Source organism: Psammomys obesus, unplaced genomic scaffold, assembly GCF_907164565.1.
Source record: "Psammomys obesus unplaced genomic scaffold, mPsaObe1.curated_primary_1811, whole genome shotgun sequence".
In the NCBI taxonomy this organism is placed as follows: Eukaryota; Metazoa; Chordata; class Mammalia; order Rodentia; family Muridae; genus Psammomys; species Psammomys obesus.
The window spans coordinates 692,238-704,688 of record NW_026594354.1 but is presented as its reverse complement, the minus strand read 5'-3'; the positions used below and the strand labels follow the sequence as shown (position 1 = coordinate 704,688).

General features: G+C 38.6%; 1 pseudogene; it reads left to right on the top strand.

Annotated features, from left to right (window-relative positions):
- The first annotated feature begins 10,541 nt into the window (after window positions 1–10,541).
- Window positions 10,542–11,274, top strand: LOC129685230 (peroxisomal membrane protein 11A-like; annotated as a pseudogene).
- The last annotated feature ends 1,177 nt before the right edge of the window (window positions 11,275–12,451 follow it).

The following is a 12,451-nucleotide window of genomic DNA, read 5'->3' as shown; positions in this document are numbered from 1 at the left end:
AAAAACTTCAAGTCTCTGAAGAAAGAAATCGAAGAAGATCTCAGAAGATGGAAAGATCTCCCGTGCTCATGGATTGGTAGGATTAACATTGTGAAAATGGCCATCCTGCCAAAAGCAATCAACAGATTCAACGCAATTCCCATCAAAATACCAACTCAATTCTTTACAGACCTTGAAAAAAATTCTCAACTTCATATGGAGAAACAAAAAACCCAGAATCTCCAAAACAATCCTGTACAACAACAGATCATCTGGAGGTATCTCCATCCCCAATCTCAAGCTGTACTACAGGGCAACAGTAATAAAAACTGCATGGTATTGGCATAGAAACAGAAAGGAGGATCAATGGAACCGCATAGAAGACCTAGAAATAAACCCACACACCTATGAATACTCGGTATTTGACAAAGAAGCCAAATCCATTCAATGGAAAAAAGACAGTATATTCAACAAATGGTGCTGGTCCAACTGGATGTCTACATGCAGAAAAATGAAAATAGACCCATATTTATCACCCTGCACAAAACTAAAGTCAAAGTGGATCAAGGACCTCAACATAAAACCAGATACTCTAAATCAGTTGGAAAAAGAAGTGGGGAACAGCCTAGAACTCATTGGCACAGGAGACAACTTCCTGAACAGAACACCAACAGCACAGGCTCTAAGAGCAACAATCAATAAATGGGACCTCATGAAACTGAACAGCTTCTGTAAAGCAAAGGACACTGTCATCAAAACAAAACGACTGCCTACAGATTGGGAAAGAATCTTCACCAACCCTTTATCTGACAGAGGGCTAATATCCAGTATATATAAAGAACTAAAGAAGCAGAAAAGCAACAAACCAAGTTGGGAAATGGAGCTAAACAGAGAATTCTCGAAAGAGGAACATCAAATGGTAGAGAAACACTTAAAGAAATGTTCAACCTCATTAGCCATTAGGGAAATGCAAATCAAAACAACCCTGAGATTTCACCTTACACCCATCAGAATGGCCAAGATGAAAAACTCAAGTGACAACACATGCTGGGAGGTTGTGGTGAAAGGGGAACCCTCCTCCATTGCTGGTGGGAATGTAAACTGGTACAACCACTTTGGAAGTCAATCTGGCGCTTTCTCAGACAATTAGGAGTAGTGCTACCTCAAGACCCAGCTATACCACTGCTAGGTATGTACCCAAAATTTGCTCAAGTACACAATAAGGACATTTGCTCAACCATGTTTATAGCAGCTTCATTTGGAATAGCCAGAACTTGGAAACAACCCAGATGTCCATCAGCAGAGGAATGGATACAGAAATTGCGGTATTTTTACACAATGGAATATTACTCAACAATCAATAAGGAGGAAATCATGAAATTTGCAGGCAAGTGGTGGGATCTAGAAAAGATCATTCTGAGAGAAGTATCCCAGACGGAGAAAGACAAACTTGGATATACCTCGCTTATATAGACCTAGAAGGTATGATCAACATAATGAAATCTACACAGCTAAAGAAGATAATCAAGAAAGTGGTCATGGGTGAAGATGATCAATCCTCATTTAGAAAGACAAATGGGATGTGCATTGAATGTATGACAGGAGTCTACCGCAAAAGGCATCTGAAAGACTGTACCTAGCAGTGTTTCAAAGCAGACACTAAGACTCATAACCAAACCTTGGCAGAGTGCAGGGAATCATATGAAAGAAGGGGAGTTAGTATGATATGGAAAGGATAGGAGCTCTACAAGTACCAAATATATCCGGGTACAGGGTCTTTTCTGAGACTGACACTCAACCAAGGACCATCTATGGATATAACATAGAACTTCTGCTCGGATATGGCCCTTGGTAGCTCAGTAACCAATTGGTTTTCCATAGTAAGGGGAACAAGGACTATTTCTAACAGGATCTCAAGGGCAGGCTCTTTGACCTCCCCCCCCCCAGGGGAGGAGCAGTCCTGTTAGGCCACAGAGGAGGACTTTGCAGCCAGCCTTGAAGATACCTGATAAAACAGGGTCAAATGAAAGGGGAGGCGGTCCTCCCCTATCAGTGGACTTGGAAAGGGGCGGGGAGGAGACCAGGGAGGGAGTTGGGGAGGGGGAGGGAATGAGGGAGTGGGATACAGCTGGGACACAGAGTTAACAAATTGTAACTAAAATGAAAAATAAAAATTAAAAAAATTTACTGGCTAACAACTGGTTTAGTTTGATACCCTAATGATTTCTGCTAAACTTTTTCTTTTAGAAGGTAGTTGAACTTATACTTATGGAACTGTATGGGCAATGGTAGCTCCTAGAATGTGTGAGGGCAAAGACTCCAAGTAATGGAGGATATAAAGCCTGAACTAGCCATCTTCTGTAACCAGGCATGGCTTCCAGTGAAGGGACTGGGACATCAACCCAGTCAAAAAACCCTGGACCTACAATTTGTCCTGCCTGCAAGATGTTCTGGGATAAAGATGGCATAGAAATTGTGCAAGTGGCTAACCAATCACTGGTTCATCTTGAGACCCACTCTACAAGAGAGAGCCCACCCCTGACACTGCCTGTAAAGCTGGGAACAAAAGGCTGATAGCCTAGAGACATAGGATAGAACCAAACACCAAAGGGCAGAGCTTGGAAAAACTTGCTGAGGAGAGGCAAAAAGAATTATAAGAGCCAGAGGGGTCAAGGACACAACAAGAAAGCCCACAGAACCAACTAAGCAGGGCTCACAGGGGCCCAGAGATGAAACCAAGAACCAGGGAGCCTGTGTGGGTCTGCTCTAGGTCCTCTGCATATTTGTCATGGTTGTGTATCTTGGTGTTCTTGTGATACTCCTAACAGTGGGAGAAGGAGTTTGTCTCTGACTTTTTTGCCTGATTTTGGACCCATTTCTTCTTACTGGATTGCCTTGCCTAGCCTTGATATGAAAGGAAGCACGTAGTCTTATTGCAACTTGATATGCCATGTTTGGTTGATATCCCTGGGAGATGAGGGGTGGATCTGGGGGAAAGGGAAGTTGGTGAGGAGAGACTAAGAAAAGAAAGGGGGGGAAGGGAGAAACTGTGGTCAGAATATAATTTATGAGAGAAGATTTTTTTTTAAAGGAAATTGTATGAGGCTTTTTTCAATCCAATAATCCAAAATTTTCTACTCTTCACATTGTTACTATTGCTTTTAAGAAACTTCCTAAGGAAAAACAAACAAACAAACAAACAAACAATTGCTTGTTTAATTCCTTCACCATCTTTATTTATTTTCTTATAATATTCAATTAAAACCGAAGTAAATATTCAAGTAAAATACTTGCAGTTGTCTCTGGATGGTAAAACTGGCAATGATATTTTAAAATTAATTTTACCTATTTCCCAAATTTTCTTTCTAATCAGTGCCAATCAATATTTCTCAGCTGGTATATGTGCTTTCTGCCAAGCAAAAATCCCTGGGATTCAGACAATGGAAGTGACAGAAGTAGAAAATCAGTTTTTCAAGTTGACCTCACACACACACACACACACACACACGCGCACACGCACACGCACGAGCACGCGCACGCACACGCATACACACAAACCTTGAATTAAGTAAATGAATGAATATCAAAAGGGTCAATTCAATGAAACAAAAATATCAGTATGGGCTGGAGATACGGCCCAGCAGTTAAGAACACGTATTTGTACACAGGATAAATATTTGGTTCCCAGCACCCACATGGCGGTTCACAACCATCTCTAACTCCAGTTTCCAGAGTTCCAACCCCTCTTCTGGCCTTCTTGGGCAAGAAGTTTGTATGTGGTATGCAAACATAAAAGCAGACAAAATGTTTAATACATAGAAAAACAAAAATATTGAAAATTATCAGTAAATATGTGCATGTGGATAAGAAATTGAATTTTAATTTTAGTATTGTTTATTCCTTCAGGTCTTATTTAACAAACAGGAGCTACCTCTCCTGTTGATAAATATAGATAGTAACAGAAAGCAGTGTGTGCTGAAGAGATGCTTTCCTTCATTAAAGAAGTCTAGAATTTCTTTCCTTGCCAGAGAAATCTATTAAATGCAGTAAACTCTCCCACTTGCTGTATGAGATCATTTACCTTAAAGGCGATCAGATGTGAGGACCAGGGTCATGGGCAGCAACAGCATTAGAGACTGCTAATGCTACAAATAAGCAACCACAGCTACCAAGGTCAAAGGCTGCCAAGGTCCATCACAGCTCTCTTGTACAGAACTGTACTTGAGGTAAAATTCTCAGTGATGGCATGATGTCAGCAAAGCAAACCTAGAGCTAAGGTGCTATGATTCTCAACATTTCTCCTTTTTTGTTCTTTATAACTTATAACCTGCTAAGTTCAGGGAGTGGACTTAAGGTGATGCTTTTTCCAATAAGAAACTACGAAGGACCAGAAACTTTTTTAAGAAACGTCCTTTAAAATAAGAAATTGATACTATGCAGGGTCATATGTGAAGAAGATATTTTGTGCTAGTTATGTTATATAAGTGATTACTGGCTTTCCCAATCAGTAAAGCCAATTCTAGAATTACCAAGGAGAAAAATATAAACATTATTTTAAAAGTTACTGCAAAAAAAATAGAGGAAAATATACAGAACCATTAAGTACAATGTTTGATCTCCAACATGCCCACCACACAGCTTTACCCTTGCCTTGATCTTCACAGGGTTTACTTCTATGTTTTTTACTTCTATGTTTGGTTTTGATATTAAATACCTTATAAATGATTGTGTTTTCTGTTTTTCTCTGCTTTTAGCCTGGATCCCTTGCTGTTATCTTTAAGAATCATGCAAGTCTATGTTGGCCATCTGTGTTTATTTTTCTTTAATTTATTTTACTTTTATTTATTACAATTTGTTTACTTTGTATCCCATCTGTAGCTCCCTCCATCATCCCCTCCCAATCTCACCCTCCCTCACTCCTCCCCTCCCATGCCCTTCCCCAAGTCCACTGATAGGGGAGGTCCTCCTTCCCTTCCCTCTGATCCTAGTCTATCAGGTCTCATCAGGACTGGCTACATTGTCTTCCTCTGTGGCCTGGTAAGGCTGCTCCCCCCATCAGGGGAGGTGATCAAAGAGCCAGCCCATGAGTTCATGTCAGAGACAGCTCCTGTTCTACTTACTAGGGCACCCACTTAGAGACTGAGCTGCCATGGGCTACCTCTGTGCAGGGGTTCTAGGTAATCTCCATGCATAGTCCTTGGTTGGAGTATCAGTCTCAGAAAAGACCACTGTGCTCAGTGTTTTTTTTTTTTTTTTTTGGTTCTGTTGCTCTCCTTGTGGAACTCCTGTCCCCTCCAGGTCTTTCTATCTCCCCCTTCTTTCATAAGATTCCTTGCACTCTGCCCAAAGTTTGGCTGTGAGTCTCAGCATTTGCTTCGATCCTTTGTTGGGTAGAGTCTTTCTGTGGTTATTTATAAAAATACACATCAAAGTTTTGGAAGACTGAGACACAGAAGTAAAACACTTTGTAACAAAAGCAGAACAGATAAAAGGAAAAATTGATAAACTAGATCTCATCATAATAAACCTTTTCTCTGGTTAAGGCGCTTTGTTTCATTTTGTGTATTGATGCCCAATTTTGTAAGCACAATGATGCTGCAAAGGCGATCTATCTGACTCCATTAAATTGTTTTTGAAACCTTGACTTCTATCAAAATCAGTACGTTATTATTCATATAGTTTTATTGTTTATCCACTTTGTTCCATATATTCTATCTCTGTCCTCTTTTATTATCTACCCTTAACATCACAGAAGGCAGACACTCTTTGTAAGGCAGAACCTGAAGAGAGAGCTAGATTAAAGCTCATTTTCTTATTGATACACATATTTACAATTTTAACTGAGTATTTATTTTACTTACTAGCATATTGCTAAATATTATGTCTGATATGAAATTATATAGGATAATAAATATTTGACTGTGAAATTAATAAATGGTGATTATATGTTTATTATTCTCTAAAACCACAATGTTTGATTAACATTAGGGAGAGTAATTCTTCACACTTTGTTCTTTTAAAAATTGCTTTAGTTCACTGAGGTATAATATTTTCCCATGTAAACTTTATAATATCCTTGTCTGTTTCTCTAGAAAAAGAGTTTGCTGGGACTCCAGTAGAAATCTCATTAAATGTCAAGGAGAACTGACATTCTCACTCGGTTGAGTATTTCAGTTCATGAACATGGTAACATTATTCCCCTCATTTTAAAGATCCTGTTTGATTTATTTCATTAGTATTTTTTACAATTTTAAGGACACAGATGCTCTTGGTTTTGGTAGTCATATAGATAAATATTTTCTATTCTTTAAATAGTTGCACATGCCATTTGTTTTAATTTTAATTTTATTTTTATGTTGATCTTTTATGCTGCAACTTCTCTAAATTTACTAACTAGTTCTATAAGAGGTTTAAGTTTGGGGGTTTGTGTATAATTTTTATAGATTTTCACAAATTAACAGTTATATTGGATAAGGACAGATGGATTTTTTTCTGTTCATTTTTCTTTAAACTTAGGAGAAACAATGATCCACATTTTCTAATAAGAGCACTAGAGATTTAGAGTAACAAAGGGGAGACTGCAGGCAATAATTTAGAATAGCAGGTACACAGATTGAGGCTGTCAGAGAATAATCTTTAAACCCCAATGCATTACCCTCCTTTCCTTTTCTTTTTCTGACTAATCCTACATGTCATCTAGTCTCATCTTTGCTTCTGTAACTTGTGCTTGTCTTTTTATCAATAAAAATACATGTGTAGGTTCATCTCTATAGTTTATATTGTATTTGTTTTAAGGCTTTCTAGGTATGTGGCCCTGCAGTCAAGCTTGGTTGTTAGTGGATTTCTACTATAAGCCTCTAGTTTGGGGGTGGGGGTAGCTTAGCAGAATTTGAGAGAGCAAAACTTTATTAATAGGCATAAGTAGGGGTCTGGTGTTTTCTATTCATCTGTAGCTGGATTTACTCTGGCTCCAGGAAATGTTGTAAATGAAGCATCAGATTTTATATCTTACAGTATTCTTACTTTATTACAATACTTAGAACTGTTTTTAATATGCTGGTTTTCAGTGTAATTTATGACTCTATTCTAAACACTTATCCTTATATCCACAGATAAATGTACCTTTTACCCTTCAGAAAAGAAGTTTTCTTTTGAAAAAGATAGAGACCATTACAGAAAATCACAACTTAAAAAAAAAAGAAAAAAAAAGAGGACAAGTGGTAATGGAATGCCCAGACCCAAAGAATACATCTATAACACAACTCCTGCACCTAAGGCTCAGGGAACAACATGGAAGAAGAGGCAGGAAGACTGTACAAGCCAAAGGACAAAGAATTCTCCTCTAAGACTGTATCTCTTAGTAATGACAAGAAACTCTGTGTTATGACCTGATACCTTAACAACATAGTTGTCTAAACAAGACCTGAACAAAGGTAACACTAATAGGCATGCTCACATGCAGTAGGGAAAATGAAGGGGACCCATTCATAGACAAAAACACTACAAACAACGAAGGAATGCTGAGAGTGGAAGAGAGAGTCTTCTCCAGGGATAGCCTCCCACCCCCAAATTGGTTGTCTAATACCAAGTGCTTAGCTCTGAAATAGTATACATACAAGTAATACTAAACACTTAGCAGGCTGAATTTACATTTTTTGGTGTGTATGTGTGTGTGTGTGTAAAAGTTATGATTTCAAGAGGAACAAGGAAGGTAAGCGGGAGAGATTAGAAGGAGTAAATGGAAAATGATGTAATGCTTATTTAAAAAAAACAACAAATACTTGTGTGAGGTGTGGGTGTGTAAAGAAAGAAGTAATCAAAATGTGTAGCTGCTTACACATGGTTAAGTAGAAAAATAAAATGAAATGTAGGTTTTATTTTTTCCTCTTCTCTTAAATCAAACTTGCACTTTGACATTTTTATACCTGTAAACAGTGCATTCTGATTACTTAACTTTCCACTTTCTTACACAGCCCTTGTTTCCCTCCCACCTTTATAAACCCCTTCTCCTGCCTGGTAATCCCTTTTGCATATTCGTGTTGAATCCTGGTGGGTTTAAAGGGACCATCTGTATGACTATAGGTGTGGACTGTTCTGCTGAAACTTGGTGAGCTCAGCAGGGGTCAGTCAACTGATGGTAGTGACTGCCCACTTCCAGGAATCTATTAGTGACAGCTATTTCAGTGCGAGTAAGACTTCCTGAGCCCCTCCGCCACCCACGGTTGACCTATTCTTGTGCAGGCTCAATGCAGGCAAACAATGATACCTTCAGAAGATAGCATTCCATAGTTCTTCTTCCTGTCTTCTAGCTCTTATATTCTTAATTCAGCCATTGTGAAGCCAATAGACCAGAAGATGATTGTTATTCAAAAGACAGTTTCTAGTAACAGATCCACTAACAGAGTGCAAACCACATGGAAAGGAGGGCACATGGAAATGAGCTATGGTCCCTCAGGAGGTACAGAAGGAAAGGACATGGGTAAAATAAAACCTTTATTGTGGTTTACACAGAAGGAACATACAAGGCATGGTAGGCAAGTTTAGGACTGATTAATCTGAGTAATTTTGGTTGGCTCAGTGCATAGGGGTTATCCCTAAGCCTCTGATGCTTGCCCTAGGAATGACGAGGGTGGAATATTCTTGACTCTGAGTAAGACAATGCAGCCAGTCCTGATAAGACCTGATAAGCTAGAGTCAGAAGGAAGGGGAGGAGAAACTCCCCTATCAGTGAGCTTAGAGAGGGGCACGGGAGGAGATGGACGGAGGGTAGGATTTGGAGGGAACAAGGGTGGGGGCTACAGATGGTATAAAAAGTGAATAAACTGTAGTTAATATAACATTATAAACTAATTTTAAAATGAGGCACAGAACTAAACAGAGAATTCTCAACAGAAGAATATCAAATGGCAGAGAAACAGAATGGAATTATGACACCACAATAGTATTATGACATCACAATGGTATTATGACATCATAATAGAATTATGAAATCACAGTTGTATTATAAGATCATAATGGTATTATGAGATAACAATGGAATTATGACATCTCAATGGTATTATGACCTCACAATGAAATTATGACATCTCAATGGTATTATGACATCATAATGGAATTATGACATCACAATGGTATGGCATCATACTCATAATATGACATCATAATGGTATTATGACATCATAATTACATTATGACACCACAATGGAATTATGACATCATAATGGTTATTATGACACCAAACTGTTATTATGACTCATAATGGAATGATGACATCATAATGTTATCATTTTATTATAATGGTATTATGACATCCTTATTCTCTCATGATATTATAGTGCATTCTATGACATCACAATATTAGTATTTCTGTAAAAAAAATTCCTGGTTGTTCTGCAGTCTCCTTTTATGATTTTTTTTCTCCTGGCCAATGAATTGATTTGCTACAATGAGTCTGTAGTTAAAAACAGATTAATTCTAACTCAGTACACAAAAATAAAAATGCATCAAACTTCGAAACCTCACCTCTCTACCTCATGGTGAAAATAAAAGACTCTGTCCAATTGTTCAGTTCTTAGGAAATGTAAGCCCCTTTAAGACTTACTCTCACTTATCTTGTTGGTCTTTGCTGTCCCAGGTGGTAGATAATGTACTCAGCAAATGTTGCTTTGTACAGAAGACCATCTAAGCTTCACGGTACTAATATAAATTAAGACATATCAGTTATTTGACCAAATTTCTAAACCAAGGTTTTAAAAAAAATATAAAAGGCAAAAATATTTTATCTAGTTTTTGTCCTAATTACCATTTAGAAAAAGTGATACCTGCATAGCTATATTTATTGATACTATATGCACAGTATTTAATTATAGAATCAGACTAAGTGTCCATTAACAGATGAATAGATGAAGAAAACATCATACACATATGCAAAGGACTATTACTCAGTTATAAAGAAAACTAATGTCATTTTCAAGACTATTGATGGAACTAGAGAACATGATGCTAGTTGGAATAAGCTAAACATTAAAAGACAATTATTACATGTTTTCTCTCAAACGTGGAAACAAACAAAAAGACATTCCTGTCATTAAAAAGGGACTGTCAGGGCATAAGGAGACAGCTGAGAAAAAAATGAGAAACCATAGAAAAGGGATGCATATTGATTAAAGCACTATATATAATATATATATATGTATGGAGATTCCATTCATCTGCACCCAAATAACTACACTAAAGTTGAGGTGATTCTGGGATAGGCATCAGTTTAGAACTATAGAACAGATATACAAGTATTCCTTGTGATGATTTGGTGATTAAAATCATGTGAGTGTGCTGAGGGAAAGAAAGAAAGATGCTAATGGGAGGAATATTGTAGAAAACAATGAAGAAAGAAGCAATTTTGTGGAAGTAAGTATCAGCATATTAAATGAAAGAAAGATGCTAGGGGGAAACCCAGTCCCAACCACCCGTGCCTTACCTGACCCCTCTGTTCAAACTGTCCCCTGGGACAGTCAGAAGACCCACAAGGGGGCGGGTGCAATGCGTGGCTGTGGGTGGGAATCATGAATGCCTTCATACACATCACTAACCAGAGCCAGGGCCGGATCCACTTTTTAGAGCCACTCCACACGCACGCATGTTCCTTAGATATTTGTTAGAGTCTAATGCTGGCAAAGAGGTAGATAATGAAGCTCAAGAGTCTGGAGTCCAGTCTGAGCACTGGCCATAAATGGTTCAGACTAAGCAACGTGGTCCATGTCATCCGCACAACAGAACAGAGTAACCAAGAAACTGGTCTTGTGACTCGCTTATGCTTGACATTAGCCAACCTGAACCATATGGTTTATTACATCTGTGACACGGTCCTCCAGGTGAAGAGCGTGGGTCTTACCTCTGGAATCAACAGAGAGAAATGGCAAATCAGGGTGGTCTGCCGCTACTATTTCCTCCTTCTGAGCCTGGTCCAGAATCTGTATGCAATCTTGTTGCAGATGGGACAAATTGTACGTGAGAGAGCAAAGAGAGAGAAATCATCCTGTAACCCTCCTGAGTACAGCACCGTCAATGACGAAACCAAATGGCCTCAGTCCTTTCTCCAACTCTTATTCTGATCTCTGAAGTGACATCTTCCCTTTCCTAGATACTGTGAAGAACTTTTGTGACATCATGATCCTTTTGAACCAGCTTACGGTCTACAAATCCAATCTTGGTGTTGTAGGACTAGGATGTCTCGTATCCTCTGTGGCTGGCCTCATCACTGTAGTATATCCACAGTTGAATCTGAAAACCCACTAGGGTGTTCGGAAGATTTAAATCTAACCAATTAGTGAAACAAACATTTGTTTTTGTCATGATGTTTACTGTGCTTATTTTTTTAAATCATTTGAGCACCTTATCAACCTGCAATGTGAGCAGAAGTGGGTCCAACAATGGAGCATGAAGACTGATACATTTTTAAAATGCTGCTTAACTTCTAAATTTCTGAATATCTTCCTTTCAGCTAACATTACTGAGCATATTTTATGTACAAAATAAGAACATAGTGTTTGCTGAGTGCATAGAGATGGAAAGGAAAGAAATCATAAAAGACACAAAGAAACCAGAATTATGGACTGGGTTATATGGGTCTTTGATTTCACAGGAGCATGTACAAGCTGGTGCACATCACTCCTAGCTCCGGTTGTGGCCTCCTTTTTCTCCCATCAGTGAACATCCCCAATCCCCAAAGATGTCAGTAGTGGAATGAAGGGGAGCTGGGCTTAGAGCCTCTTACCCTGCTGGCCCTGGCCATTGCTACAGTTGTGTCCTGATGTCCAGAAGTAGACTTGAAAAAGCATCAGTTCCTTCATGTTGTGTCTATGTGTAGAAGCCTCCTGGCAATACTATGAATAAGCAAGAGAGCAGCTGAAGAGAATGGAGGTGAAAGTAAGTAGTATGTCACTGGTGCCTATTATATACTCCATGACAGATAAGGAAATTGACACTAAAAAACAAAACTGATAGCAGAAATCCATTCTGATTCTTTCCAAGATGATTCCTATGGCAGGCATCTCATGACCTGCAGCAGCATTTCCAGGCTCCCTTGCCTTTTTCCCCTCATGCCCTTTACCTAGTCCCCCACTTTAATTGATGGCCTTTGTTGTAGTCTATGAAAATCAAAACAAATCTAGACTTACCAATCTAGATTGGTTTTATTTAAAGCTACACAACATTTTGGGCAATTCCACGGTGATTTTCATCAAAATAAGAGAATTTTAAAAATAATTCCTGTCTATGAATGTAGGAATGTCAGGTTTCTGTGAAAAATCAGATTTATCAGGACAATTGGGAGGGATGGTAAAAATACAGTCTGGCCAGTGAAGAGGACATAGAGATGCTGAATCAGTGGCATTAGCCCATGCTCACTCTTCCCATTTCAGTCTTCCTATCTTGAGCTTGGTTAGCTTAGGTGTGTGGAGTTGGGAAACACTGG